The sequence below is a fragment of the Harpia harpyja genome, chromosome 4 (genome assembly GCF_026419915.1).
Source record: "Harpia harpyja isolate bHarHar1 chromosome 4, bHarHar1 primary haplotype, whole genome shotgun sequence".
NCBI classification, from domain to species: Eukaryota; Metazoa; Chordata; class Aves; order Accipitriformes; family Accipitridae; genus Harpia; species Harpia harpyja.
Genome location: NC_068943.1, coordinates 62,483,748 through 62,509,445, shown reverse-complemented (window position 1 = coordinate 62,509,445; position 25,698 = coordinate 62,483,748). Strand labels below are relative to the sequence as shown.

The 25,698-nt window shown below is 41.9% G+C and overlaps 1 long non-coding RNA gene across 1 annotated transcript in view; it reads right to left on the bottom strand.

The window, feature by feature from the left end:
• Window positions 1-219: 219 nt before the first annotated feature.
• LOC128140508 (uncharacterized) overlaps window positions 220-25,698 on the bottom strand; it is a 76,866-nt gene continuing 51,387 nt past the window's right edge. Inside the window, exon 2 of the long non-coding RNA XR_008234763.1 lies at window positions 220-1,111. This is a non-coding gene — a long non-coding RNA (uncharacterized LOC128140508). The remainder of the gene's footprint in view (window positions 1,112-25,698) is intronic.

Here is a 25,698-nt window from a genome sequence, read left to right as displayed (position 1 = left end):
AGTACTTCCAAATCTCATCTATTTATCCCTCTAGCACATTATAAAGGAGCCTTTCCTGAGAGGACCTTGTCTGCACAATGTCAGCCATGAAATAAGTCTACAAGGACAGACAAAATCATGGTGGCAGCGCATTGATACTGTCTATAGCTGTGTGTCAGAGCCTTCACAAGGAGTCTGTGTCCAAACATTCTTTGCAACATGTTCAGAGGCTTTTCCACAGTCAGATGAGAGCAGAATTTTACTCCCTCACAGTGCAAACACACAGCAGTTCATGCTCAAAGCATGGTAGAGACATACCGAGCACAAAATATCTAGAGATGGGTGCAGTCCTTCATGCATCTGCTCCATGGCTCCAAAACAGACATAAAACAGATGTAGTTTGGAAGTTGAGCAATTACAGAAGTGCAGCACTAAACTCAAACCAATGTATCTGTCACACAGCAAAGTTAATCAGCTTTGACTCAGTATTGTATTAATGTAGTCAAAGCTTGCTGTCGGCTCGACAGCTCAGCTGGCTTTCCCCTGCTATATACCAGAACTCTCCAGAGTACTTGGACAGTGTAAAGAGTCTTAATGTGAGTTTACCTGTAGTTTCCAAAGACTTTAATGCACCTCCACGTTATCGAAGCAGAATATGCCAAAGGGTGCCCGTGGTGCTGTGAAATGAAAGTTGGACTACTGTACTTGCTAGCGTCACAGGCGAAAACTGGGCAATTTTACTTAATTTAATTAATTACCAATTAACAGAAATTTCTGATCACTGATCCAAGTATTGAGAAAAAACAGAAAGAGAGAACATAAACAATTAAACACTTAACATCTTTTCTACTCCTTCCTCATGCTCACCTTAAGTCAAACACCTATCCTCCTTACTTCTTAGTCTCAATTTCTTTTACTCTTGCTGTGGGACACACTCAGTCCTTCCTAATTCCTGCAGTGAAGCTGTGGGTGGCCCAGAAGTTGGATTATGTGCATAACAGCTTCTGCCTGTTGCTCTGTGCTCATGGCTTCTTTCTGCCCCACTCTGCTTCTTACTGGTTTTCTTCAGCCACTCTGGTGCTTCTTCCTGGTTTTCCAGGATCACCTCCTCCAAGCTCAAGAATGGTCCATCCTGAAAAGAAGGAAAACAAGCAAAGGTGATGGGAGGCCTGCATGGATAAACAAGGATCTCCTGATAAATCTCAAACATAAAAAGAGTGCATACAAGAGGTCAAAGCAGAGAGAGGTGACCAAGCCAAAGCCCACCTGGAGCTTAATCTGGTGAGAGACATGAAGGACAACAAGAAAAGACTAGGGAAAATTTGGGCCTGCTGCTGAATAGGGCAGGTGCCCTTCTGACAAAAGACATGGAAAAGGACACAGTATTCAAGGTTTTCTTTACTTTGGTCTTTACCGGCAAGAACAGTCTTCAGGAATCCCAGGCTCCTGGGATCAGTGGGAAAGTCTACAGCAAGGAATACTTACCCTTGGAGGATGAGGATCAAGTCAGGGAACTTCTAAACAAACTGGACAAGCATAACTCCATGGCACCTAATGGGAAACACTCATGAATACTGAGGAAGCTGGGCAGGGTCACCACAAGGGTACTTGCAATTTGTCTTTGACAGGTCTTGGTATTCAGGGAAGGTTCCTCAGGATTAGAAGAAAGGAAATTTCAATTCTATCTATGGGACGCAGTCGCCCAGGGGTGTCTCTGCTCTGATGTGGGTCATCCTTGGCAACAGTCCCTCAGGGGCATCCCTGAGCCAGGGCGGATCACCCGTGGCTGTAGTCCCTCAGCAGTGCCCATGTTCCAGTGTGGGTTAGCCTTGGCTGCAGTCTGTCAGGGCTGTCACTGCCCTGCTGTGGGTCACCCACAGCTGCATTCCCTCAGAGGTATCTCCTCCAGCACAGAGCACCTCCTTCCAAGCGTGTGCCTCTAGCCACGTCCTCAGCAGTGTCACCCTCCATGTGTCCACCATCCTCAGCAGCTGATACTCTTTCTTAAATAGAAAGTGGGGGACATGTAAGTGGGGATGCCAAGGGTTCTGCTGACCAGCCAGGGCTTTGGCATGCAGTAGATAATGTGGAAAACAACAGCATGGAGTAAGACCCATAAAAAAAGGGATCTAAGATATACAGAGCAAAGAAAAGAGATAAGGCACAGAGATGACAGGCATAGACTTGAGAGGTCTATTCATATTTCTGGAAAAGCCTCCTTTATTGATTTTATTAATATTATAAAAGAAAAAAAAAAAAAAAGCTGATGGACTGGAGCCCCAGTGATCAGATTCCAATCAGGACCTGAACTTCATTATAGTTGTGGATTGTTGTGGCATTAAGAGTGTTGCCTGCTCTCTGTTGTATAATTGCATCGCTTGAATAACAGGCCTGCATTCCCTACAAAGAATTTGAGTATGAATTGTCTTTCCTTTCACTGGAGTAAATCTGGTTTGAAAAGTGAGTTAACTGCACAAGGTAGGCTGCAGTGTCTGTCACCATTTAAACCCTTTTGTAAACCTGATCAAGTTTCCACCTTAATCATAGTGGGAGGAAGAGGAATAAGCGTTTACTTGGAAATCTATGTAAACTTTTTAGTAAAAACAACTTAATTGATGATGAAAAGAATATATGGAATTAAAACAGTTAAGAACTGAGGAAAATCACATTTGTGTCATATAAAATGAAATGAGCGAACGAGACAGGAAGACACTGCTTAACACTATAAGAATGCTATTATAACTGACTACCCACATTTAAAAGTTGTAAACACCATAAAGTGAGGCGAATTGCATATAATTATGAGTGATAATATGACAATGAGCAATGCAAAATGTTGGCTTCGTATCTGGAAAACAACCCTCTTTATTAGAGACAAATCTGCTATACAGCAGCAGACCTAACTCTACCTTAGTTTTCTGCAAGCATTCCAGTGTCAGGCTAGGGAGAGCTTTGGGCAATGTACCATACCCACGGTACACTACTGGCAGAAGGATAAGCATATTCTTCTTGTCCCTGAGAACTAGGAACATCACCTGTTTAATGTCCATATCATTGTTCCCTGTTTCCTGATACTGCATGCATCTTCCTTGCATTCAGCAAGCTGTGTCTTAAAACTAGTTAGGTTCCTTGCCCCAGACTCATCATACTTCTGCTAAAACTTTGCAGTACTGCCAGTTCTCTCAGTTTCTAACCCACAGTGATTCACAGTCATATTAAAAAAACCCGTATTTTTTTCCTGTGCAACACGGTCTTTAAGCTCAGATAGTTCCTTCCCCTGCTTTCCTTTACCCATCAACATACTTAGGGAGTGCAATCCTGTCCTTTGTTTTACTGTGCTAGGCTATACAAGCCAGTCCTTCTCAGTCTCTATCTTGTAAGACAAGACTCTCATCCCCTCGCCATTTCAATCATCCTCTCTGCACATGTTTTGTTTAAATTCACCTTGCTGGAGAAAATGTACTAGGTGCCAGAGGTAAAATCCCCAGTGATGCTTCAGACTCATCTCCAGGCTATGATAGAAACATCATATTTGATAATCTTAGGATGATGTGTGCCTTGTTCAGGACAAGTCCTGTCCATGTTTCATAGACATCCAATGACTGACTAACACCCTCAGCTGCTGTAGCATACACTCCATCCTGATTTCCAACAAATGAACTCCCAGTTTCCAAAGGAAAATCTTACTGTTTACTTCTGGGTGTGTAACAACTTCTGCACTTTGATGATTAAAATGCAGGACAGGGTTCTAAATCACCTAATAGTGCAGAACCACTGCAGCTGCTATGATTCTCTCTGTCTTGAGAATAGTTAGCTCTTCCCCTTTTATGGAGAAAAAGAATGACCTAAATAGAAATACAACGCATTGTATGTTTGCATGACCTCACCCTTGTCTTGTCTCTTTGGAAAGTACCCTACACTTGACATGCATTCCAAGTATACACTGCTTTGTAAATATTTTTTATTCCTTCTTCCCAGAGCTTGTTTTAAGCTACTAGTTCCTAAACGAGGGTCACAACCTTACTTTTATGCACAAGCTTGGCAGTATAGTTGGAAATGGGGTCATGACCCCAGAAGTGGGTCTTGATGGACAGATGTTCTGAGATTCAAACCCCTTTCTGACCCCTTTTAACAGCGTTAAAGTCTCTAGCAGTGTGAAGCACATCATGAATGCAACAGGAGAAGATGAAGCTCTGCTTACCATCATTTGAGCAGTTCTGATGAACTCTGCAGCTCTCAGCCTGAGCAACAGTCATGTTGCTGGTCTCAGGACATAACTCTCATGTGTTTGCCCAAAGTGCAATTAGCAATACAATTTTCTTTGTGTCCATACAGGGTATTTTTAAGCAAGTGCAATCCAAATAATATAACAAAGCTCTTAGTAATACACAGCACTTTGTGAAGACTGTGGGTTTATTCTAGGCCTCTCTACTTAAGCTGTGAAATTATTCTGACATGCTGATAAAGTCTTTCCAGGCTTCCGTAGGGATCATATACATCATTCCTCTCAGATAAATTGCACTCAGTTATTCCTGTGAGCTGAAATAGTTTGGTTTAATTACAGAACAGTTCATGCCCAGATAGTGCTCTGGAAGGAATTCAAGGGCGAACATAGCCATTTTCCATAGAAAAGGGACAGAAGCAAAATAGATGCAGACTGAGTCCTGTTGTCACAAACATTATGTAGGTCCATATTCTAGGATACTCATAAAATGAGGAAGTGCCTTATCATATTAGGGTGGGTGTGGACCAATGATGAATTGTGTGACAGAGCACTCTGGTCCCACAGTTGTCTGGATAGTCACCCTTCTCACTTGTGTATTCAAGTTTCCTTCTCAGAGCAGTCAAGGCATGACATCGCCTTTCTCTCACTTCAGAACATGGCTGGGAGGCAAGGGGACATATATCCAGATTCTGGAGTTGAGAAGCTCTCTGAAGTGAGAGTGGAGTGGATAGTAGAGACTCACCACTCTAAGTAGTTGAGTCCACCTCTTTAGACAATGAGGCTATGTCTACACTAGTAAGGTAAACGGTGCCCAGGAACAGTCCCAAGCACTGGAATGCAATTGTCTATACAGTTCCCTGTCCGAGGGCTCCCAGGCATGCTTTAAGTCCTTGCCAGCCAGCACCCCCAAACAATTCCTGGACATGGTCTGGGGTCTGAACATTCCCAGGATCGTTCCCAGCAGGGACTTGCATGCAAGTCCTCTGTTTTGCAGGCTGAAAGAGTTTATTATAATGGGCATAGACTATTCCTGCCAGTAAGCCGGTTGAAATTACATATGTAGAGTGTTAAAAGTTCCATTACCTTCAGTAAAGCTATTCATGATGTAACGTGTTATTGTGGTTAAGGTGTTGGGATCCTCACTGTAGGAAGACAGTAAAGAGGCTTTCTGAAATACTCTGAGCAAGAAGCAAGACTGCGAACGCTTTTAATGGGCCTGAAGGAGACAGAAGGATTCACTTTGTTCTTGTTGTTGGTGTGTATCTGCTCATAATATCAGTCCTGTCTCCCCAGAGCATGGAGACAGACCTGGCAGTCATGCTTGGGGAAGTATATGCCAGCCAAAAGCATAAACTCTTGCTGGTCGTGGATTGTCTGTGACAAAGGGCACCCACAGTACAGCTTAGCCCTTTTTCTATTCTGACTAGCAAAGGCAGTAACTATCAATGTCAGCCAGAAGTCTAGCAGCCTAGTGGTTCAGCGATGTATGCCCTCTAATAAGAAAGTCTCCACCACCTCAACTAAAGGAGCCTTTACTTTATGTATTAATACTTCTCTTCACTCTATCATTTATTTTATTTCTTTCCTGAAGAAGAATAGCTGACACCAAATAGATTTTTTTTTTTCTGTCATGATGATATTACCTGCTTTTCCTTTTTGGTGGGGACTTTTTTCTCCTTGTGAAGTACTGACAGCTTTTCTTTCTTTTGATGCTATATTCTCCACTTTTAATTTAGGCCTGCATTTTGACTCAGTGGTCCCCCTGATTTTTAAGTAGTTTTGCCACAGTTCCTAATTATTATCCCAAATTTGCCAAAGGAAATGAACATGCCTCCACAGGGGTAGTACTTACCCTCCTTAAACGACCGCAAATGTCCATGTCTAGAACTTAACAAAAATAAATCATCCTCTGCTTTGATACCATCAGTTCGAGGTCTGTGGCTCTGAGCCCAAGTGTGTTGCTGGTACCCAAAGCCCACAAGCCAGCTGGCAGGACTGTGCATCAGCAGCCAGGCAGGCTTGGTCTGCTGTATTTAAGCTGCTCTTGATACCTGGCACTTTTGTGAGTATTTTTTCCGCTGTGCTTTAGCACATACGTTCAGCTATAGAGCAGCTCTTGAACATTCAGAGTCCATTTGTATTTGTATCTGAATTTACTAAAGTCTGGTTAAAAGTGTCTAGTGTGTGCTGCCCCTGGCTTTTCCAGTCAGAATGACTGAAAAAACCCTTCTCAGATGACATATTTTCACTGAAACTTTTAGCCCCTTAAGATAACACAAAAAATCTGGCAATGACTATTCATGCCCACTTGAGTACACAGGTCTGGTGACTATAGCTACACATGTAACCATATGGAGAACTCAAACAGTGGGTGACAAAGACAGCACAAACCTTTAGGAAGGCCTAAATCACTATGCAGCAGCTATAGCAATTGAATCATACGTGACAATACCTCTCATCAGTGCGTCCTCCTGTTCTGTTTGCTCATCAGTTTGCTTTTTTATGCAGAACATGATTCGAATTTAGGCTACAGAAAGCAGAAATTCTTCTAAGTTCACGTCGCTTCCTGTTTGTTGCCTTAGTATTTATGTTGTGTTTAAACTTCTTAAAAACCTCTTGCAAGGATCATCTCTTAGAGTCAGACCCATGTACCCAGCCAGTACCCTCAGTGGCTAAGTGAAAAAACTGAACTTTTCAAAAAAATTCCATCTGCAAACCCTATGGCTCCTTTGTTTCCTGGAAAGTGGTTCCACATTATATTTTGTCAGGTAGCAAAAAGCAGCCGACACCTATTAGTATCCTAGTCATGCCTTCGGCTGAGGCAACTCAACTGTTTTCGGTGTGTTGCTTTCTGTCCAAGATGAATGAAATACTTGGGGTGTAAAAAAGGTCCTATAAAACAAAGGTGCACTTTTTAGTCCAGATTATTTTATTGATATGATTAGAGCACAATGCCACAATTACATCAAGGCACTGGAGGGTGCAGTTGTTCTTACCTTCTTTCAGCAAACACTTTCCTTTCCCCCTCCCCTTTCACACTTTCAGCTGGTTAACGTCACCCCAGGGCTGAGGCCAACTGCCCTCCCAGCTGTGCCAGGGCAACTCTTTGTGGGGTTCCCTGCAAACCCTGCACTGAAATGGTGAGGGTGGGTTTCACCCTTCCTGAAGCAGTTGCATTTCTGCCCTGGGTCACAGGCTGGACTGCTCCAGAGAGAGCTGCACTGGCACTGGTGGGAGGCAACCGCTGCGTCATGGGGAAGGCAGTGGGCATGAGATTTTGTATACCAGCTTTACCCTCAAAGCTTTACTCTATGTCTTGACAGCACCCAGCCCAGGCGTAAGCCTCATCAGGAGATGCACGTCAGGCCCAGCCTGGGAGTCCTCTGGCCACCACTATTCTGGATAAAGAATTACTCTCACACAATAACATAAGAGCTTGCAGTGGATCAGACCACAGGACCAGATCAGCTCCAGAAGTGTCTTCAAGCAAATGCTGAGGGGACATCCTAAAAATAAAACTAGCATGCACGATGTTTCCCCATTATACTGTCATAGCCTCCAAATATTTCCATCTCAGTGGAATCTTGAAGGAGATAGAATTTCAGTGTGTTTAGAAATTCTCAACAAATTTCCCTGAACTCATCCCGTCTCCCTTTGAACTTAGGTCAGCTTGGACCACTACAACCATGTTAATAACCTTCTCTCCCCACCCCCCCACTCCCCCCGAATCTGGCTATTACTAGCATCATTTCATGTCCTATGGTTTTACTGTTGGAAGAGACATTTAAATCACACCCACCACTACTTACTTTTTCTGTGCGACTCATGAGTTTATAGACCTCCACTACATTGGCCTGAGTCATCTCTTTCCCAGGCTGAAAAATCTTAGTTTACTTAATTTTTTGTCATGCAGAAGGCATTCTGTATCTCCAGCTATCCCTGTAGCTCTTCTCTGAACTCTTTCCAGTTCTGATACACCCTTTTTCAGATGACAGGATGAGAGTGGCATGCAGCATTCAAGGTGTGGGCGAACAAGTACGTAATGCTGTTCCCTGTTTTATTCAAACTTCCTCACCTTCTTACCTGCACTACATTTCCATCTCCCAAGGATGGCACTCATTGCTGCTTACTTCATCACACAGCTAGAGACGGGAACCTGATGATTTTTTTTTTTCTTCCTATTTACGCCTGAAATTTCAGCCTGTACAAACTTGGTGTTACTCATCGAGGCAGTAAATTTGTTAGTTTGTTAATCTACCTTTATGTTAGGTTCTCATTAACTTCTAGTATTACTGCAGTGCCAGAAGAGTTTACTATGTTTTCAGGTATATTTTGTACCACCATGTGCCGTGGTGATCTTTCTTCCCCCAAAGCTGCGGCATATCCAGTGTCGAGATTTTCATGAAGGGCTGTGTAGTCCAGTTTTCTCATCTTCTTTATTAGACTCCTTGCAATCCTTTGGAAGCAGGCATACCACTCTTTTGGTACCTAGCACTCTAAATGACAGTTTTGCATTTCTTATGTGATTTTTGATCCTCTGATCTGTCTCCTATTTGGACACAGAATCCAGAACAGAAGAATTGTCTCAAACCATGAGCTCTTCTATACCCATCAGCTTCCTTTGCTGCTCTTCAGTTTAAAAACTCATTCACAACCTTCTTGTTTTAGGTGCTAGAATTGTGGTTTCTTTGATGTCTATGAAGCCTGTATGCCTGTATATGTCTCCCATACAACAGAAGGATCCCCCATTCCTATGATCCTGAATCCCTGCTCATCTACCATCTTTTCTGCTGGACATTAAAACTCTGCCTTTTGGCTTCTCTCTCCAGCCCTGCACAAAGTACTGTAAACCTTTCAGAGAGCACTGCCATGGAAGCCTTGCTGTTTTTAAGGTGCCTAGAATTAGCCTCCCAAATCTCCGTCCTGCCTCTCCTTTTGCCCTTGGTGCCTATGTGGACTAGGACTCCAGGATCCTGTCTGGTGCATTTTACAAGCCAGCCCAGAGTCCTAGGGAGATCTGCCACTTTTGCAGCCCTCCCCAGTCTGCTCGCAGCTGCTGGTCACACCTGCCTCCCAAAGGCAGAGTGGAACCTCAGCTCTGCTGGAGCTCTGCATGCGCACTCGCTCCCCGGCCCAGATCTTTGGGATCCCAAGCTTTGCACAAGGGGCCAAAATACTGGAGTCACTGGGATGGCAACAGACCAAAAAAACCTGCTTTGCAGAACGGAGAAGTTTAGCAATGTTCTCCTCTTTCCCTAACCAGCCTGGAGACCCCATGAACTCTCCCCACTGCCCACAGAGCCACCTGCATTGCCAGCAAGGAGCAGCAAACCCAATTGGTCCCTTCCCTTTCAAAAAGGACACAGGCCCTTGGGCCATGCCAGGTGCAGGACGCTGAGCCCTGTAAGAGCTGAAGCACAGGCAGGCCCAAGATGGCTTGCTTCCTTTTAATTACTTACAGTTATAAATCTGAGAGTATAAACTCTGCAAGGCTAAACAATATCTTCTCCCATGACTTATTAAAGTTGAATGGCACGCAGTCTTGTTCTTTTGCCATGCTGCTTCACAGAGCTCCGTCTCAGACCGGTTGGCAAAAACTCACTTTAAGATGAAAAGCTTTTGGAAAGAGAACAGCACATTCTGAGCACATAACAAGTACTCTGAGGCAAGAAAGGCTTTCTCATATTTTTAAAGTTAAGCTCATTAGTGATTGGGCTCATGTTTTGTAAGTGATGTTGCAATGGCAACAAAGCTGGCTCCTTAATTGCTCTAGGTGGAACAGACTCACCTTCTCACATCTCCCTCCTGCATACTCCTCTCACTGCCCAGATACTCTGTTCCTCTGACTTTCAAACCCACTGACAAATCTGCAGGCTGTGCATCCCTCTCACTCTGCCCAGGAGAGTTGTGTCTGACTGGCTGATGATCACAGACCACTTTTAGTGTCTTTCGCTGAGTGTATGGTGGTCTTCTGCTGAAGCAGTGGAGCAGATAAAACATCCTCCAGAAGCTGTTTGCAGCTGTGTTCTGTATATCTGCAGCTGTGCTTGTCATAATCTCTGCTTCCACTGCTTTCCAGTATTGCAGCATTCCGGTTCACAAAATGCAAAACCACTAACAAAAACTTCTGATCATATTCTTTTATCTCTCTACTGGATTTCCTTCTTTTCCTGCATGTAGGTAACAATTTTTGTCCTTTTCTCCAAGGCCATTCAAAACTAAGTCCCTCCTAATTTTTTCCTCTTGCATCATAAATCACAGCTTCACTCTTTTCCCACTCTCCATTCCCCAAATCACTTCTTTTGATCCATAGTTCTCATCTCCTTCAGACTTCTCAGGTTTGCCATTTGCATCAAACCCTAGGGAAGAACAAGGAGATCATGATATTTTAGAAGTCAAACAGCTTCACAAGGATGTGTAAAGCAGAACCAAATCATCCTTGGCCCCCTTCAGAGAAATAGGTACAAGGGAGCATCATGTGAAGCATGCTGTCACTCCTTGTTTTCCTGCATCACCCCTTGTTTGCTGCTTCTCCTCAAAGCTGCACAGTTTTGAGAGCTTACATGCTCCAGTATGTCTGGGTAGATCCCAACACTCTGCAATACTCTGTGTTCAAGTAGAAAGGATAATCCCAAGAAGAATGAAAGCTGGAGGCTTTTCCCTGGCTGTAGTACTTTCTGTGAACTATTTTGCCTTGTTCTGCTGTTTCCATGTGGAATGACAAAGGTAATGCTATTACAGTCTGCATTATATTTGTATCTACTCATTTACTACTTCTATATTTTCCACTGGACAGAGGACAGGTTTTTTTGCCCCTTTTAAGTAGTAAATAAAAAAGAAATGACAGATTAATTTCTCTACTTTGTCATCTTTGTCTCAGATAGAGGACTAGTTTTCATTTTGCAAAAACTCAAGTAGTTTTGGTGATTAAACTCACAAAGTGACTCAGGAGCCAATTACTTTTCTAGACCCCAATATTTGAGATGTAGCGTTTCAAAATTCTTCTCCAGCTGCACCATCACAACTTTTACAAGTCTGTGAAAAATAATGACAAAAAATATGGGGTATCTCTAGGGAAAAATACTGACTGTGGTGTCAAAAAGGACATTGACTGTGACATCATGAGAAAAATATACTTAAACATTGTGTTCCAGGCAGAAAAAAATGAGAAATCTTGGCTTGAACTGACGGTGAAAGTTGCCTTGCTGGAGCAATTTGCCTTTGTCCATGCTACTGTTAAGTACATATATATGCGTATAGAAATGTTCCCATGAGAAAAAAACTCAATTTGGTAATGACAAAGTGTCAGCATCATATTCTGCACTGGATTAAAATATTTTACATCAGCCAGATCAAAGTAAAAATTTCAATAAAAACTGACAAATTATTTCCTTCAGCTGGGCAGAAGAGAATGAAAAGGAAAACAAAAAAAGGAAAAGAAAAAGCCACAAAGGCAATTAAAAGTAGAAGAGGAGCAGAAGGCAGCCAAAGCAGGGCACAGATTTTATCAGATGGGCATACAGAGAAGCTGGCTGGCATGACATTGCGTTAGGAGCTGGAGAACAAAAGCTTGATGCTGTGAACACTCCGCTTTGCTTTGATGCGGTCACTAGCATCCTACCTAAGAGAAAAGACACTGTGTACAAGTGCCACACCATTTTACGAGGACTTGACACAAGACATTAATCATTTTTCCTCACTAGAAGCAACTTGCCAAGTATTGTTCTCTGTTCTGGGAGTGAATTCAATGAGCACTGCACCTATCTAATAGAGACTGAAAGCTGGCCCAGGGTTTCACTTTGAAGGCATTTTGCTGGAGCTTTCCTGTCATAACGCATTCATTTCTATAGGATTCGAAATCTTTAGCTCCTTAAAGAGCTACATGGGGACACAGATATGTAGGGGTCACTCCATGCAGTTCAGCATCCTGCCTCCAACAGCCTCCATTTACCATCGCCCTGGGAAAAGATGGAAACCACCCAGACAACTGCATAAAGCTCTCGTGGGGGGAAATGCCTTCCTGGTTCCTGCGGAGAGCAGCGTGTCCCCCGAAGCATGAGATTTGATTACCTTATTCCAGAACATAAAACTTCTAATGCTATTAGAAAGCCTTCAGGCTATTAGGCATTTTCCTGAAATACAGCTACCATGTCTAGCTTGATGACCCCCTATAGAACAGGCCATGTGCCTGGTATTTCCTTGTACTAATCACCAATCATTAATATCATCACATGAGCCTTGTTCATAACCAAATGTCCATTTTCAAGAAGCCAAGGGCCTCCCAGTCTTAGCTTCCACCAGAAAAGAAAAGGTTGGTCTCGGATTCGGGACTAATAGGACAACTTGCTTACAAAAAAGGTCTATTCCTCTACTTCCTATGTGCGGCTGCACACCCCCCCCCCACTCTGGGAGCCCAAACCTTCTCTGCAGCAGGGACATCCTCTGAGGAAGCATGCACCTGCCAGCTGTGCAAAGTGGGTCAGCAGCCTGGCCATTAGCATTTCACCCAGAGGTTTATTTATTTTCAACCTTACAGTGCACCTGCTCTTTCCCAGGGGCTTGGACAGAAAAAAGTCCTGTGAAGTAACTGTGATTTGGAGAATATCAGGTCTGAGCTATTCTGGGAGGAAAAGAAAGAGGAAAGATAGAAAGACAAAGCAAGATAGTTTACTATTGGCTAAGGCTGTGATCCCTTGTAGTAAAACTGACAGGCAAACTGCGCACCTATAGGCAAAAGATGTTATGTCATTTGCTTGATCTGCACCATAACCGCAGATCACTCCAAATAGTATAGGGAATAGATTTTTTTTTTTTCTCTAGCCCCATCTCCTGCAGATCATTCAGCTGTGAAGAGTTCTTACCTTCCCCCGGAAGAGACAAAATGCACTTCTTTAGATCTTTGCTGGAAGTAAGGCCCTGCATCTTGCCTGACCTGATCTGACCCGGTAGCATCTCTGGCAAAACCCTTGCTGCCCTAAATGAAACCAGGATTTCATTCCCTACCCCTTCAAAAGCTCCAGGTTCTGCAATTTCTTTACAGTAAGATCTGTGACTCTCAGAAAGCTTTTCTCTAGGTTACCCTTTAGGCATTTTTCCACCATATGCTAACAGGCATTACAGCCGTGTAGTCAGCTGAATTGTACCAAAAAGTGCTGGGCCAACTCACACGGTGGCCCTGCAAGCAGACTCCTTTGCTCCTCCATACAGGTCTTTAACAGAACAAATAGCATGCAGAAGGATGCAGCATTCTCCTCCTACAGGGATAAAGGGACATACACCCAAAGATGTGTGTATATTTAATGTTACCAAAAGATCTGAAAATAAAAATAACTACCTCTGTATTGAATAATTGTGTAGATGACACAGAAGATCTGAGAAAAGGCAAATAATGATCTCTGCCATACCATACAGCAATGATATCCTCTCTGATTAGAGATATAGATGACTGGAGAAGGGATTTAAACCCTTACAGCTGCCAGAAAGAATACCATATGCTTTATTTTTCAAGTTGTGCTGGAAGGTGTCAATACATAAATATATTTAAAATAACAAATATATAGCTGAATATATAGCTCAACATAAATATTTCACGATTTCAGAAAAAGTATAAAGAATTGAGACAAAAATGGCCAGGACTGTATGGGTGATACATTGGTATCAGAATGAGAGGAAAATCTCAATATCCTCCATCTCACAAAATGACTGAAATTAGAATTAAGGGAGGTTTGTTGTTCTGCTTAGTGTCTGTGTCTGCTTAGTCCTTTATGTTATCAAATCTTAATTTGATTTGAATTTTGTGTTGAAATAAATGCAAGAACTCAAAATTAAATTAAGCTAGAATAGCAAGTTTTGTCCAATTTTAAGATGACATCACCTGTTTTTACAGGATTTCTACCTGAAAACAGTTTTCACCCATGCATTAGATAATGGAGAAGATCAACTGAGCTACAAAACTGAGATCTGGATTTTTAACCTCTTTTTGTCTTCAAAGCTTCAGAGAATTTGGAGCAAGGCTTTTTGTTTTGACACAACCAATTTAAACGACTGCAGATGTTTGTGAATCTTTGAATACATCTGCACTATGAAATTTTCTCTGTAACAGGACACTAGACAGATTTAATCTGCCTCCAGTCTTTGGAGAGAACATTCTGAACCCTTTAGGCCTGAATCAATTGTCACTAGGCTCAGGACAGAAGTATGTCTTTCAGAAAATATGGATCTATTCACATGCAATGTTCTTTGTATGAACTGAAGAGGTACACTTTTTCTTTCTGGCAAACTTTTTTCTGACAACATTTCATTTATGCACTTTCAATATTAAACTGGGGCAATCTGTCAGGAATGAACTTCTGCAAAGAGGAGATCTGGCAAAAGCCAAATTAGAAAAGTGTCTTATGTCTATGTAATAATCAGTTTTCCATTTAATTAGAGAAGACAGTACAGGATAAGTAGGGAAATGATAGTAGTACTTTAAAGTAAGCATCTTACGAACATTCTGTGACTTCAATTCCCTGCTATACGTATAAAGTAAGCCAAATGATTGTTAAAGACATGTTTATTGAGGATTAACATTCATGTAAAGGATGCATGCTTCCTAAGCCTTGGCAAATCTGTTTTTAATGATCAACTGGCATGCAATTAGCCAAGAATAATGAACCTTTAAAATCTACATTAAAAGTGTGTTGGAGACATTTGTTTCAAACTGTCGCTGAAATATTTCTTAGCTAATGGCACCAACATTTTTATTCAGAAATATAGAAATAATCACAGGCTCTTATTTTTATTGCCTCTCGCTGAAGAATGCCTGATTGGAATAATTAAGTATGTCATTTTAGATTAATCCCTTCTGTTTCTTAGAAGATGAAAATGGGTTCCTCCCCACATTCGCATTCATTAAAACCCATAAGCATTGTCTCCTGTTCATGCCAGCATTCTAATGACTTCTTAAAGTTAACAACATTAAGGTTCGAGAAGAAAAGCATTAATTAAAATAACTCTGTTCTCATAAGTTTTCTCACCATAGCAGCTCACTAAAAACTTTGCAGGTGACATTGGTGGGTAGGAAGAAGCCATTGTGCTGAAGTTGTCACCACTGCAGAAGAGTTTATGGTTGCACTGCACTAGCAAAACTGAGCATTAATTTTTTAAAGCAAGCAACTGAAGAATAACTTGTCCTGTTGAAATACTGTCTTTCTGGCCAGTAGTTGTTGCTGAGTTTGGGTCAAGCTGTAGGGAAATTTTGGGCCGGTTCTGTTCTGCTACTCACCCTACCTGGGTGCTGGCGGCTCTCGCACTTCCCTTCAGCCCCTAAATCACAGGGCCGACTTTCCCACAACAGCAGAACACTTACTTACATTAGATAATTGCAAACCGATCCTTATGCTGGTTCACTCAAAAAGCCCCGTGACCACAGTGCTTGGATATGTTTTGTTATTTGCAAAAGCCCACTGTCTTAACTCCGACTAGAGGCAATCATTTCCATTTCTACCTGTGTGGGCCCAGGATTGGGACTTACATTTACCAGTTTGCTGGTAGATTTGGATAGGTACTTGGCAAGAAGAAAGCAAAAGTATTATTTAAATGAAATTAACTGTTTCTTATCCTCCTGTATTTCTAAGTTATACCTCCTATCAGTGGACTTTAAATCCCACAAAACAAACAAAAACAGTCAGAAAACTATCATTGGTGAATTCTTTGTGGTAAGAAATACACTTCCAGAGCATGTCAAGAAATGAATACTAAGTGTTAACAGTTACTGTATTAGTCTGTGCTAAGTAGTGGGTTGATTTTTTTCTTTTTAAGAGGCTGCAGCTCTCTGCTTCCTGAGAAACAATAAAGCTTTGGATTACTCAACAGGAAACCCTAATTTTTCAGAAGAATTTATTATTTCAACCATTCTTTTACCCTTATTCTTCTGGAAAACCTAAGGAGAGAGGAGCAGTTTCTCCCAACAAGGTTGCAAGGATTTGTTCATCTCTCCTGGATGAAGAAATCCTTTTCTGCCATTCCACAGCACTTATTCTTGTGCTCAGACTGAGCTTCCTCATGATGAGAATAAACAAATAAGTAAAAGCAAGTTCTCTTGCTATGTATCTTAATGGTCCCCTTCAGAAGTCTTAGTTTAAACAGCAATATGGCCCTCATTACAGCAAATAAGTAGGAACGTCACGATTTGAATTTACATGAACTCATGCGATAGAAATCCTATGCTTCACATTTGACAGATGTGAAACTGAAGCACAGAAACTGAAGCAAATGCAGCCTGTTGTGGCTCTGTGGCTCAGTGATTTGTGCAAGATAACACAGGAAATCTGTGACAGAGATTTTAATGTAGGTTTCCTACATTTGTGGCTACCATCCTGACCACTATCCTGCCTTTTCCCTCTCATCGGTAGTATCACCGGAGTGATCAAACATATATTTGGAGAGGAAGTGAGAGGTAGTTGCTAAGGCTAAAACGAAAGTCCATGTTTCAGACAGAAAACAAGCCCTGTACTCTCCAGCTGGCACCCATAGTTCGAAAATGAGCTTTGCTTTCCGTTCAGGGTGCAATTGAAAATGCTATTTGGTTTGGACATATGCAAAATATGCATAGAGGAGAACTGTCACAAGCTGGGTAATAAACTAACCAAGCAGCCAACACCACTGAGCCTTGAATACCCTGAAAATTGCTTTCTTTAGAAAAAGGGCAGAGGAATTGTGAGGACTTTTTCACTGTTGTCATTTCTCTCCTTTTTCTGTGTGCAAAAAGGAGGCTTCCCCTTGCTGTGCTCTTCATCTCGTGACCTAACTGAGAAAGAAACCCTCCTCGCCTAAGTGGCACCATGGCTGGCCTTCAGAACATAAAGCATTCTGCGTAAAACATCCATGTTAATTTCATAACACACCACTGCTGTGGAGAGACATGCTGAGATTGGAGATTGTGCTTTATGAAGTAGCCTCGCATTCCTGTGCATCTCTGGCATGCCATAACCCTACCCAGTCTGCTGCCTCCAGCAAAACAATGTGTTTTTATAGAAAAGGCCCCTAGCCATGACTGCATTTCAGGGTCTGTTGTTTTGAAGTGACCTTAGACATAGGCCACATCCATTCACAGGGCAAAGGAGAGTAAGTCCTCTTCATTATCTCCTCCAGAGAGAGGCAAAGCATGTGAGAAGGCAAAACTGTACAGTTATCACTGACAAATATACACTAAAGAGGCAAGTCTGCTGTAAAACTGCATTCTTTTCAGTAGTGGAATGAAACTGTGAGATAAGGCTGAGAAAAGTAATCCTCTGAAACTTATCAGGAAGTGGTTGTTGGGTTTTTTTGTTGTCACGCACAGATGACTGCCAGCAGAGTGAGAATCCAAGAGAACTTGGTGTCCCCATTTGGGCTGAAAATGGCCATGATAAACAACTGCAGGGTGCTGATAGCATATTGCCCTACATGCATTCTCCACAATATCCTTGCATTGCTCGTTTTAAAAGAAGAAAAACATTTCCTGCCTGGATACATAACAGGGGAGGGCAAATGTTCTGGAATGACCTGAGACAAAGGCAGGGGGTTTGTTTTGTTTTCTTTTGTTTTAATGAGACTCGGAGAATAATAATGGTTCAGGATAGCAGCAAATAGCCCAATTGGGCTTTTGCCCTAGTTCTCAGAAGGAAGAAAAACAACCTCCCTGGACTGCTGACATTTTTTCCCTATATCTATCTTACATCTGACCAGGAAGGCCTGCTAATACTGGGAGGGTGGTATTGCTCATGCTAGACTTCATAAAAAGGCCTTCAAGTATTAAGATTCCTTCTTTATGTTAAGAGTGATGGAGTTGCCTTTTCTCAAGATGTTTCCCCACTGTACAGGTGTAGTTGTAGCGGCAATGGTAATGACTGTAGTAGCCAGGCATAGGGCTGACCTATTCATCAGCACTGAAACAAATGCATAAAAAAGTAAAAAAAACCCCTACCTTCCAAAACTTCTATTCTGATACTTTTTAATTATTTCACATAAGAAACTAACTGGTGTTTGAAATTGCATATTTTTATTCGGTTGAAGTATTTTAAAATATCTTGAACAACATATTAACTCATCAAAGTCAGAACCAGAGAAAGCCAGAATTTGGAGAATCTGCTGGATTTTCCCATCAGAAGCAAGAGGCCTGGCTTTGAACTTTGACTAGTGTTTCATTATTTTTGCTCAGCTGGCTTGCAGAGAACTCTTAACACCACTGTTAAGTGCAATAGGAGCCAGGGTCAATGTTTTGATTGCATTCAAAAATAATATCTTGTGTAACAGAAGAATATATACAAAGATATTCAACTCCTGCTTCTCAGCCCAACCTTCTGTAGGGTATAATATCAACAGTCACAAGAAGTTTCCACTTTCCTCAGCTCTTAGTTCCATGGAGAAGTAAAAGCAAGAGGCACATGTGGGATGTTTCCACTTTTACATCCCTGAAAATCAGGACTAGTTCCAGAAAGATCAAGTGAGCTGTACTAGCATAACGTTAGCATAAGTGAGAACACAAGTGATATGTAATACTGCTGTAATTGTTGGCAGTAAGGGTTCTGCCCTCTTGTGTATTTGTTCTTGTAATTTTGACTGTCTGCCTAGTACCTTTTCACATGCTGAATTTCATAGTTATGTTAGCCCCTGTTTATTTCTTTTTGTCTGGTGACACCCACTCTCAGACATTTTTTTTCAGGTTCTCCTGATAAGGTTAGGAAATCTTGGTAGATCATGAAATTTGAAGAGTGTTTTAACATTGAAAGACGACTAAAATTTTCTCCTTCTTTAGGCCAAAATTGCAATCTTTGCTTTAAATCTCTAGATGATTTAATTTTAAAAGTCTTGATAAACAAATCTAAACAACTAATAGTAACTCCCGTATTTCTCTGTTCAACACTCCCATTAAATTTTCAGGAGCCTTTTTCCTCCCCACCTTTTTTAGCACAGAGAACACTTTGTTGCTAATATATTGTGCAGTACCAGCACCTTTAGGTATGCCCCCCCTTTCTTATAAATGGAACTGGTGGCACGCAGTATTGTCTCTCACTTCAAACCTTTTTGCATCATCCAGATCTCTAATACTCAAGTATTATCCAGATCTGGAGTAGGACTCATCTCACATAACCATCCCAAAGTTATGGCATCTGGTCAAGTCAATTCCTCTGGTTTCTTCTGTAGTTAAAAGAGAGAAACGATTATGTTAAGATACAAGTCTTAAGATCAGTGAGCTGAATTGCCTTACATCACTTAGAACCTTACCCTAGACAGCTAGCTTGTACTAGATGTCAGCTTTCAAGTGGCAATGATTAAATGAGATGAACCTGAATTCTGGTCACAGGAGTTGAGGTCCCCAAGCACACAGTGAATGGAAAAGGATGACACTAGAAATAGTGTTTTCAAGCAGAGAAATGATAAATTTCACCAGATTCTTATCACACCATTTGAAAATATCTCCAGGGCTAATAAGATAAGGCTAAGGGCAGCAGAAATTTCATTAAAGCATGTTTTTGCAGTGTGTACATGTAGAAGTCCAAGTTTATTGTGCACAGGTACAGCCACTTAAATGGGTATAGTGACCTATATTCAAGTGAAAATGAAGTACAAGAAGACTTCTTAAATCAGGAGTGCTAAAAAATTTACACAGAAGGTAAGTTAGTGTGATTTGGTTGGTTTGGCAACACAATGCACTGGGAGTATTTTTCCATTTTTTACAAATACAACACAAGGCAAAAAATAAAAACAAAAAACAAGGAAGAAGATTTAAATTAAAGAGTGGCACTGACAGAAGTCTAGATGGGAACACAAGGACCACAGACACACTTAGGATGCTTGTCAGAATGGCACTGTAGGAACAGTGCAGCAGCATGGCTTTGTGGATGTGTGATTAACTCTCGGCTTTATGTGTGATCCCAGGAGAGAGGCTGAGAGCCCTCTGTTCAACAGAAAGTGGGTTGGAAAAAGGAGCGTGAGGTCTTTTGGAAAAGGTACTGTGGACACATCTATTTACAGCGTACTCAAGCCCCTTTTTGGTACTGACACAATACATATCGCTGCTAAAGCCAAATTTCTTACAATGGTTAACGGGGTGAAAAAATAACACTGCTCATCACTTCTCCAACCAGTCTATGCTTCCTTCTTTTTAAAGTGAAGATTTTGCTAACTGCTGCCACATGTAGTTTTAATACATGAACGAATGTCTCAGAAAAGTATCTAACAACATTAATCTAGTTTGCAATTTATATCCAAAGTCACTCTTCCAAGATAGGAAAAAACACTTCCACGACAGCCTTTTGCTCAAACTGCTGGTAGGAAGGTCATAACCCCTTGAAAAAGAGTGTGGAACTGGAAATACTGGCAACCGTTTCAGCAGAAGATCCCCATTGTACACTGCTATAAGAAGGATATGGAAAGAATGATACTTGTGACATCAGCTATCACTTTCTTCAAGAGCTTAAAATTTTTTCCATAAAGTGTTTTTACCATCTTACCAATGCTGTAAAAAATCTTGTTGCATCTCTAAATGTGGGCCAGATTAGGCAGCCAAAAAGGAATTAAAGCACCATTACTTTAAACAGAACTTGCTGGTGCAAGTAAGCACTTTTTGGATGTAGCAAGTGCTGTAGAATCTGACCCAGTATTAATAGACGCTAGTGGTATGCTCTCCAGTTATAACTTTATGCTCAATTTAGACAGTACTAATGAGGAGTGGTTTGAAGTACATGAACGCTATGCCGAAGTGTTTATTCCATGTCAGTGCCCCATTAATAAAACTCCATTTGGTACCGGTGGACATTTTACCTTCCAAGTGACCACTTAAGGGGAAGAGACATGAGAGAGAATTACAGATTCTCTTCTGTTATTTTTTTCCAAAAGAAAAATGTGTTTTGACACAGAACTTGACTCAGCCAAAAATACTTGCTTGCTGAAGGTCATAGGTCAAAATAAAAATAATCCTGTAAGGGAGCAGGAGTGGCAAGGCTGGGGATAAGAGGAATAGATGCAGGTGCAGACTAAGGCACAGGATACATACAGTGTGTATGGATCAGACTGGACATTAGATCCAAAAGCAGAACTAAGTTCTTGAAGGATAGGTATCACAACATTCAATTTTTCTGGCTGTGCCCAAAAGCTTAGCTCTCCAGTTTCCTTTGTACTATGCCTCAGCAGAGCTGGGCACCTGGGTCTTGGACACTAAAGCACCTGCACTCCATCACCCACAGCTGCCTAGAGCCAGTCAGGTGGGACAGACTGAGCCTTGGTACCTGCTTTCCTCAAGTTTTCAGTCGATGCCCATAGAAAGGTGAGTCACTTTTTGCAAACATTGGGTAAAACATAGAAACTGCCCTGCAACCTGCTAGCCCTTAAGCATCATGCTCTCTCTCCCTCTCGTCCTGGCCCAGTGAGTGCTGAATTCCTCATTGCGTAAGGTTTCCTCTTTAACAGAAGCTGTGGAAAACAAGTTTTCCAAAAGCCAGATGATTAAGAAATTCTTCAAGGACATCTGAAAGCAGACATCCCACAGACTGGGCAACTGTACTATTAGATTAAGTAACTTGTTGAGGACTAAGTAAGGCGGGATAAATCCTACCCTAAGTGTCCATCAAAGTGTAAGACGCTCCTTAAAATCAGAACTGGACACTGCACCCCTGATTCAGAACTATCTGGTGTCCAGGCTGCTGAAGCTCAGAGATGGCTAGATTTGAAAGACTTAATTAGCTCTTTGTTTATTTGTTTGTTTTTATAAACAGTGATCTCTACTCAGAGATCCACAAAAGTAACAGCACAGCACTTTGAGCCCCTTCACACCCATTCACCACAGGAACAGATCAATATTTTGTTCTTTTTATAACATACTTTTTATATCATGTCTTTTTGCATCTGGGGCCCAGTAACAGGGATACTATTTCACACCATGGAGTACATATTCCCTTTGAATACCTTGCATCCTCAGAAAGGCCAAAAGCAAGCAAGCAACAAGAGGGGCCAGACCCTCACTGCCAACCCACCACACCAGACTTCTGCTCAGCAGTGAGGACTGGTACTGACAAAGCAAGAGAGTTTTCTGCTAAATACACCCTGTATTTTGGAAACTTTCTACAGGCTATCAGTGGACCCTGGGTGTCCTTTCCCTGGGCAGAATGGACTCACCACGTCAGGAAGCTGCTCTCACAGCAACACGAGGAGGACTGAGCACCTTATGCAAAACGACTGCCCCTTCTCACTTGGGTGCATCCTAGGTGCAGCCTAGGATGGTGGTATCGGCCCAAACTTGATTCTTATGATACCTGTCATGAACATGATGGTCCCAAAGACAAACGTATGCTTAGGAACTTCTGTGTCCTCCTGAGCCTTCAGAAAGTTAAAACCCTTAGAGCTCAATCCACCTGCATTTTGGTCAACCAGAAGATTCCCATCGGCCATAGTCAGGACTGAACTGACAGCGACGCTTGCTGCCAAGAGCAGCATTTCCTTTAACAGCTGCTGGGTAACCTGGAAGCTTTCAATCATGGTAAACAACTGGAAGCTGTAATGCTGTGTGCCCTAAGTATCCCCAGGAATTTGCTTAGGAAACGGAAGCTAAGGATATAAAAAAATTCCTTTGTTTTAGTCTTCAAGTATCATAACAGATTAATTATCTCTCGCAATATTTAATCTCACTTTTCCCAGCAAAATACTTTTATGAGGCTTTTTTGTATATAATCTACCTGTTAGCTTCTGTACTTTCTCACTAAATCCATCTCCCTCCTATTAAAATGAATAAAAAATATATCCTGGTCTGAGCTTTTGTCCCATCTCAAGGTAGGGCACTTCTGTGACTTGGAAAGTATTACATCCCACTGGTTTTGTGGTGGTATCTGGCTCTCATGGAGATGTGGTTCGTACTCACTCAGCTTTCTTTGGACTGTTGCGTGCATGCTGAAGGACATTATTACAGCAAAAATGATATCACCTTGGACAAACTGCAGCTTGGAACTTAAAAAATCCTGGGAAGAGACAGAGCCTAACACTGTTCCTGTGGCTCACACTGTCTCAGATGCAGTTTCTGAGAAGATCCAACCCTATTATGGATCATGTTTTTTCATGGCCTACCCCTATACTGCATTAAACAAACAAACAGAAAAAACATCTAGAGCTGCCTTGAGAACTGGAGTTGAAGAGGAATAAATGTAGCATAGTCTTTCCACAGAAAATTTGGTAACAAATTAGCAAAAATATTAAAATATTAGAAAATTTCAGCCTTCACTGGAAACAGAAGCAGTATCATAATACCTTAAACATGTTATAGTTGGTGGGCTTTATGCTCATATTTCCCTCTTGAGGCACAGCTCTCTGGTTAAACCGCATTTTCCACGACACACCACAGCCTCCTCACTTGGAGAGGAGATGTGGTTCATTACAGGAGCCAGAGGTCAACACAGGAGTGTGCCCTTTTATCAAAAAATTTGAACACAAAGATTCAGCTATACTGCTGTGCCCAAAGCTAACTTGTTTTGACTCTCGTCATCCTGCTTTTCCATAGCTAGCAATCTACATAGATATACAGGTAGGTAGGTAGAGAGGCAGGCAGACAGATAGAATTTCTACCAAAGGCAAACATTTTCTCATGTATTGTTGTTTTTGAAAAGACAGTTTTCGAACATCTGTAAAATGACCGATTATCAAAGAGTAAACAAAATTTGCAATCAGCAGCAATTGAAAGTCAAATTACAATGTACAGATTCATAACCCACCTACAGCTCTGTGGTTCTGGTCACATCTGGCTGTTCATATTGAAATTAGAAAATGTGCTGTAAGCCTGAGACACGGTCCCACAGGGCTAAGAGGAAGCTGAATGCTGTTTCCCATAGGAGCAGCAGACGTGCCTGAGTTCATAGTCCTCAAGGTGCATTTGATGTCTTGCTATGGAAATGTTTTCCTGGCCCACAGCCAACAACAAAACTAATGGTGTACCACATGCCATTTTCCTTGGCCAACTGCACTGATAATGGGGTCTTCTTGTGACCTTTTCACAGAACATGTTTGAACAACATACTACATTGTTATTATGTCTCTGCAGCTTTCAGATCAGAACTGGCTGGGCAGCTTGGAGGACAGAAACAATTATTCAAGTCTAACCTGTACCCATTTAGAAAAAGATGCCCTTGTAAGATTCATCATGTCTTTCCTGGATGTTTTATGCAGGCAACACCTGAAGTGATGTACAATCAACTATGTGGAAGGAAAAGGGAATTTCACTTCAGAGCTCACACTCTTAACCAGTGGGAATGACTCCTTCTCTTGTCTCTTTAATTCTTTTTTTGAAAATGTAATTATTGTCTGGGAAATCTGACTCTATTTAGGCACCTGCCAAGTACTGACTCACATCTGAGTACAAGATGTTCCCAGCTCTTGTGCATGTATTTGTATCTATTTGCAGAAGGTATGGGATCTGCTGCTTTCTGCATGCACAGAAAGAAAGCGGAAAGGACCCCCAGCATAACCAAAGGGGCAGGTTCTGGGGTTTCTTTCCCTCCTACTTGCTCCTGCTTGCATCTTTCCACTCACAATGCCTTTTAACAAAACTTCTCTGTGTGGCTCAGAAGTGCTGTCAGGGACTCACAGGCACCACTAAGTCATATGGCAAATCTCTAGTCTTTATTTTTGATAAGATGCTGATTAATTAGTCTACTATGAATATATGGTGTCTTGATAACAAGCTGGCTGAAATGGCTTAGTTCCCATTCCTGAACTACCAGGTTAGAGCATTTCCCTAGTTGTGGGTGAGTGGGTGGGGCGTGGGGGGGTGGGGGGGGTGGGTGGCAGTTTTACACTTAGTAGGATTCCTGAAAAGGCTTGACTGCTAATGAACACTAAACGTCACTCATAATCAATCACTTAGATTGGCCTTGTGCTTTGGTTCAATCTCCCATGAGGGTACTTAGCACACCTGAGGGATGCCCTGAGGGGAAGAGGAGGACTGCTGGAAGTCACTGCCTGGTGCAGACAGAGCAGAAAGTCCTTGCACCCAGAGCCCTAACATCTACCACTGGGTAACAGTCAAGCAACCTCTCTTAAATGTTAGACTAGCCTGTCAGTAATTTATGCAGACTAGGAAAGAAATTCCTGCTGGAGCTTGTGATTTGTTTCTTGTTAGTCCATTGCTGGCCTACCTGTTGGTTGTTCTTGCAGTATAGCACTCAAGCAAACCTGAAGTTACACTGTCAGGATTTGCAGCCTTTCATCTGATGAGCTGCAGAAGACGCTGGAATTTTCTGTAAGTTGGAAATAGCTGGAAATTGCGTGCTTTGAGCTGCCTTCTGGGAGCAATTCAGAGTCCATCTTGTCTTCAGAACTGTGTTTTGTATGAGGAGCTTGCTTTCACCAGTAAGAGAACCTATTGTACCTGGGTCTCCAATTATTTTCTTTAATTTTCATTCGACAGAAACAAGATGGAAAGGGAAGGGGAAGGGGAAGGAAAAGGAAAGGGAAGGGAAGGAAAAGGGAAGGAAAGGGAAGGAAAAGAA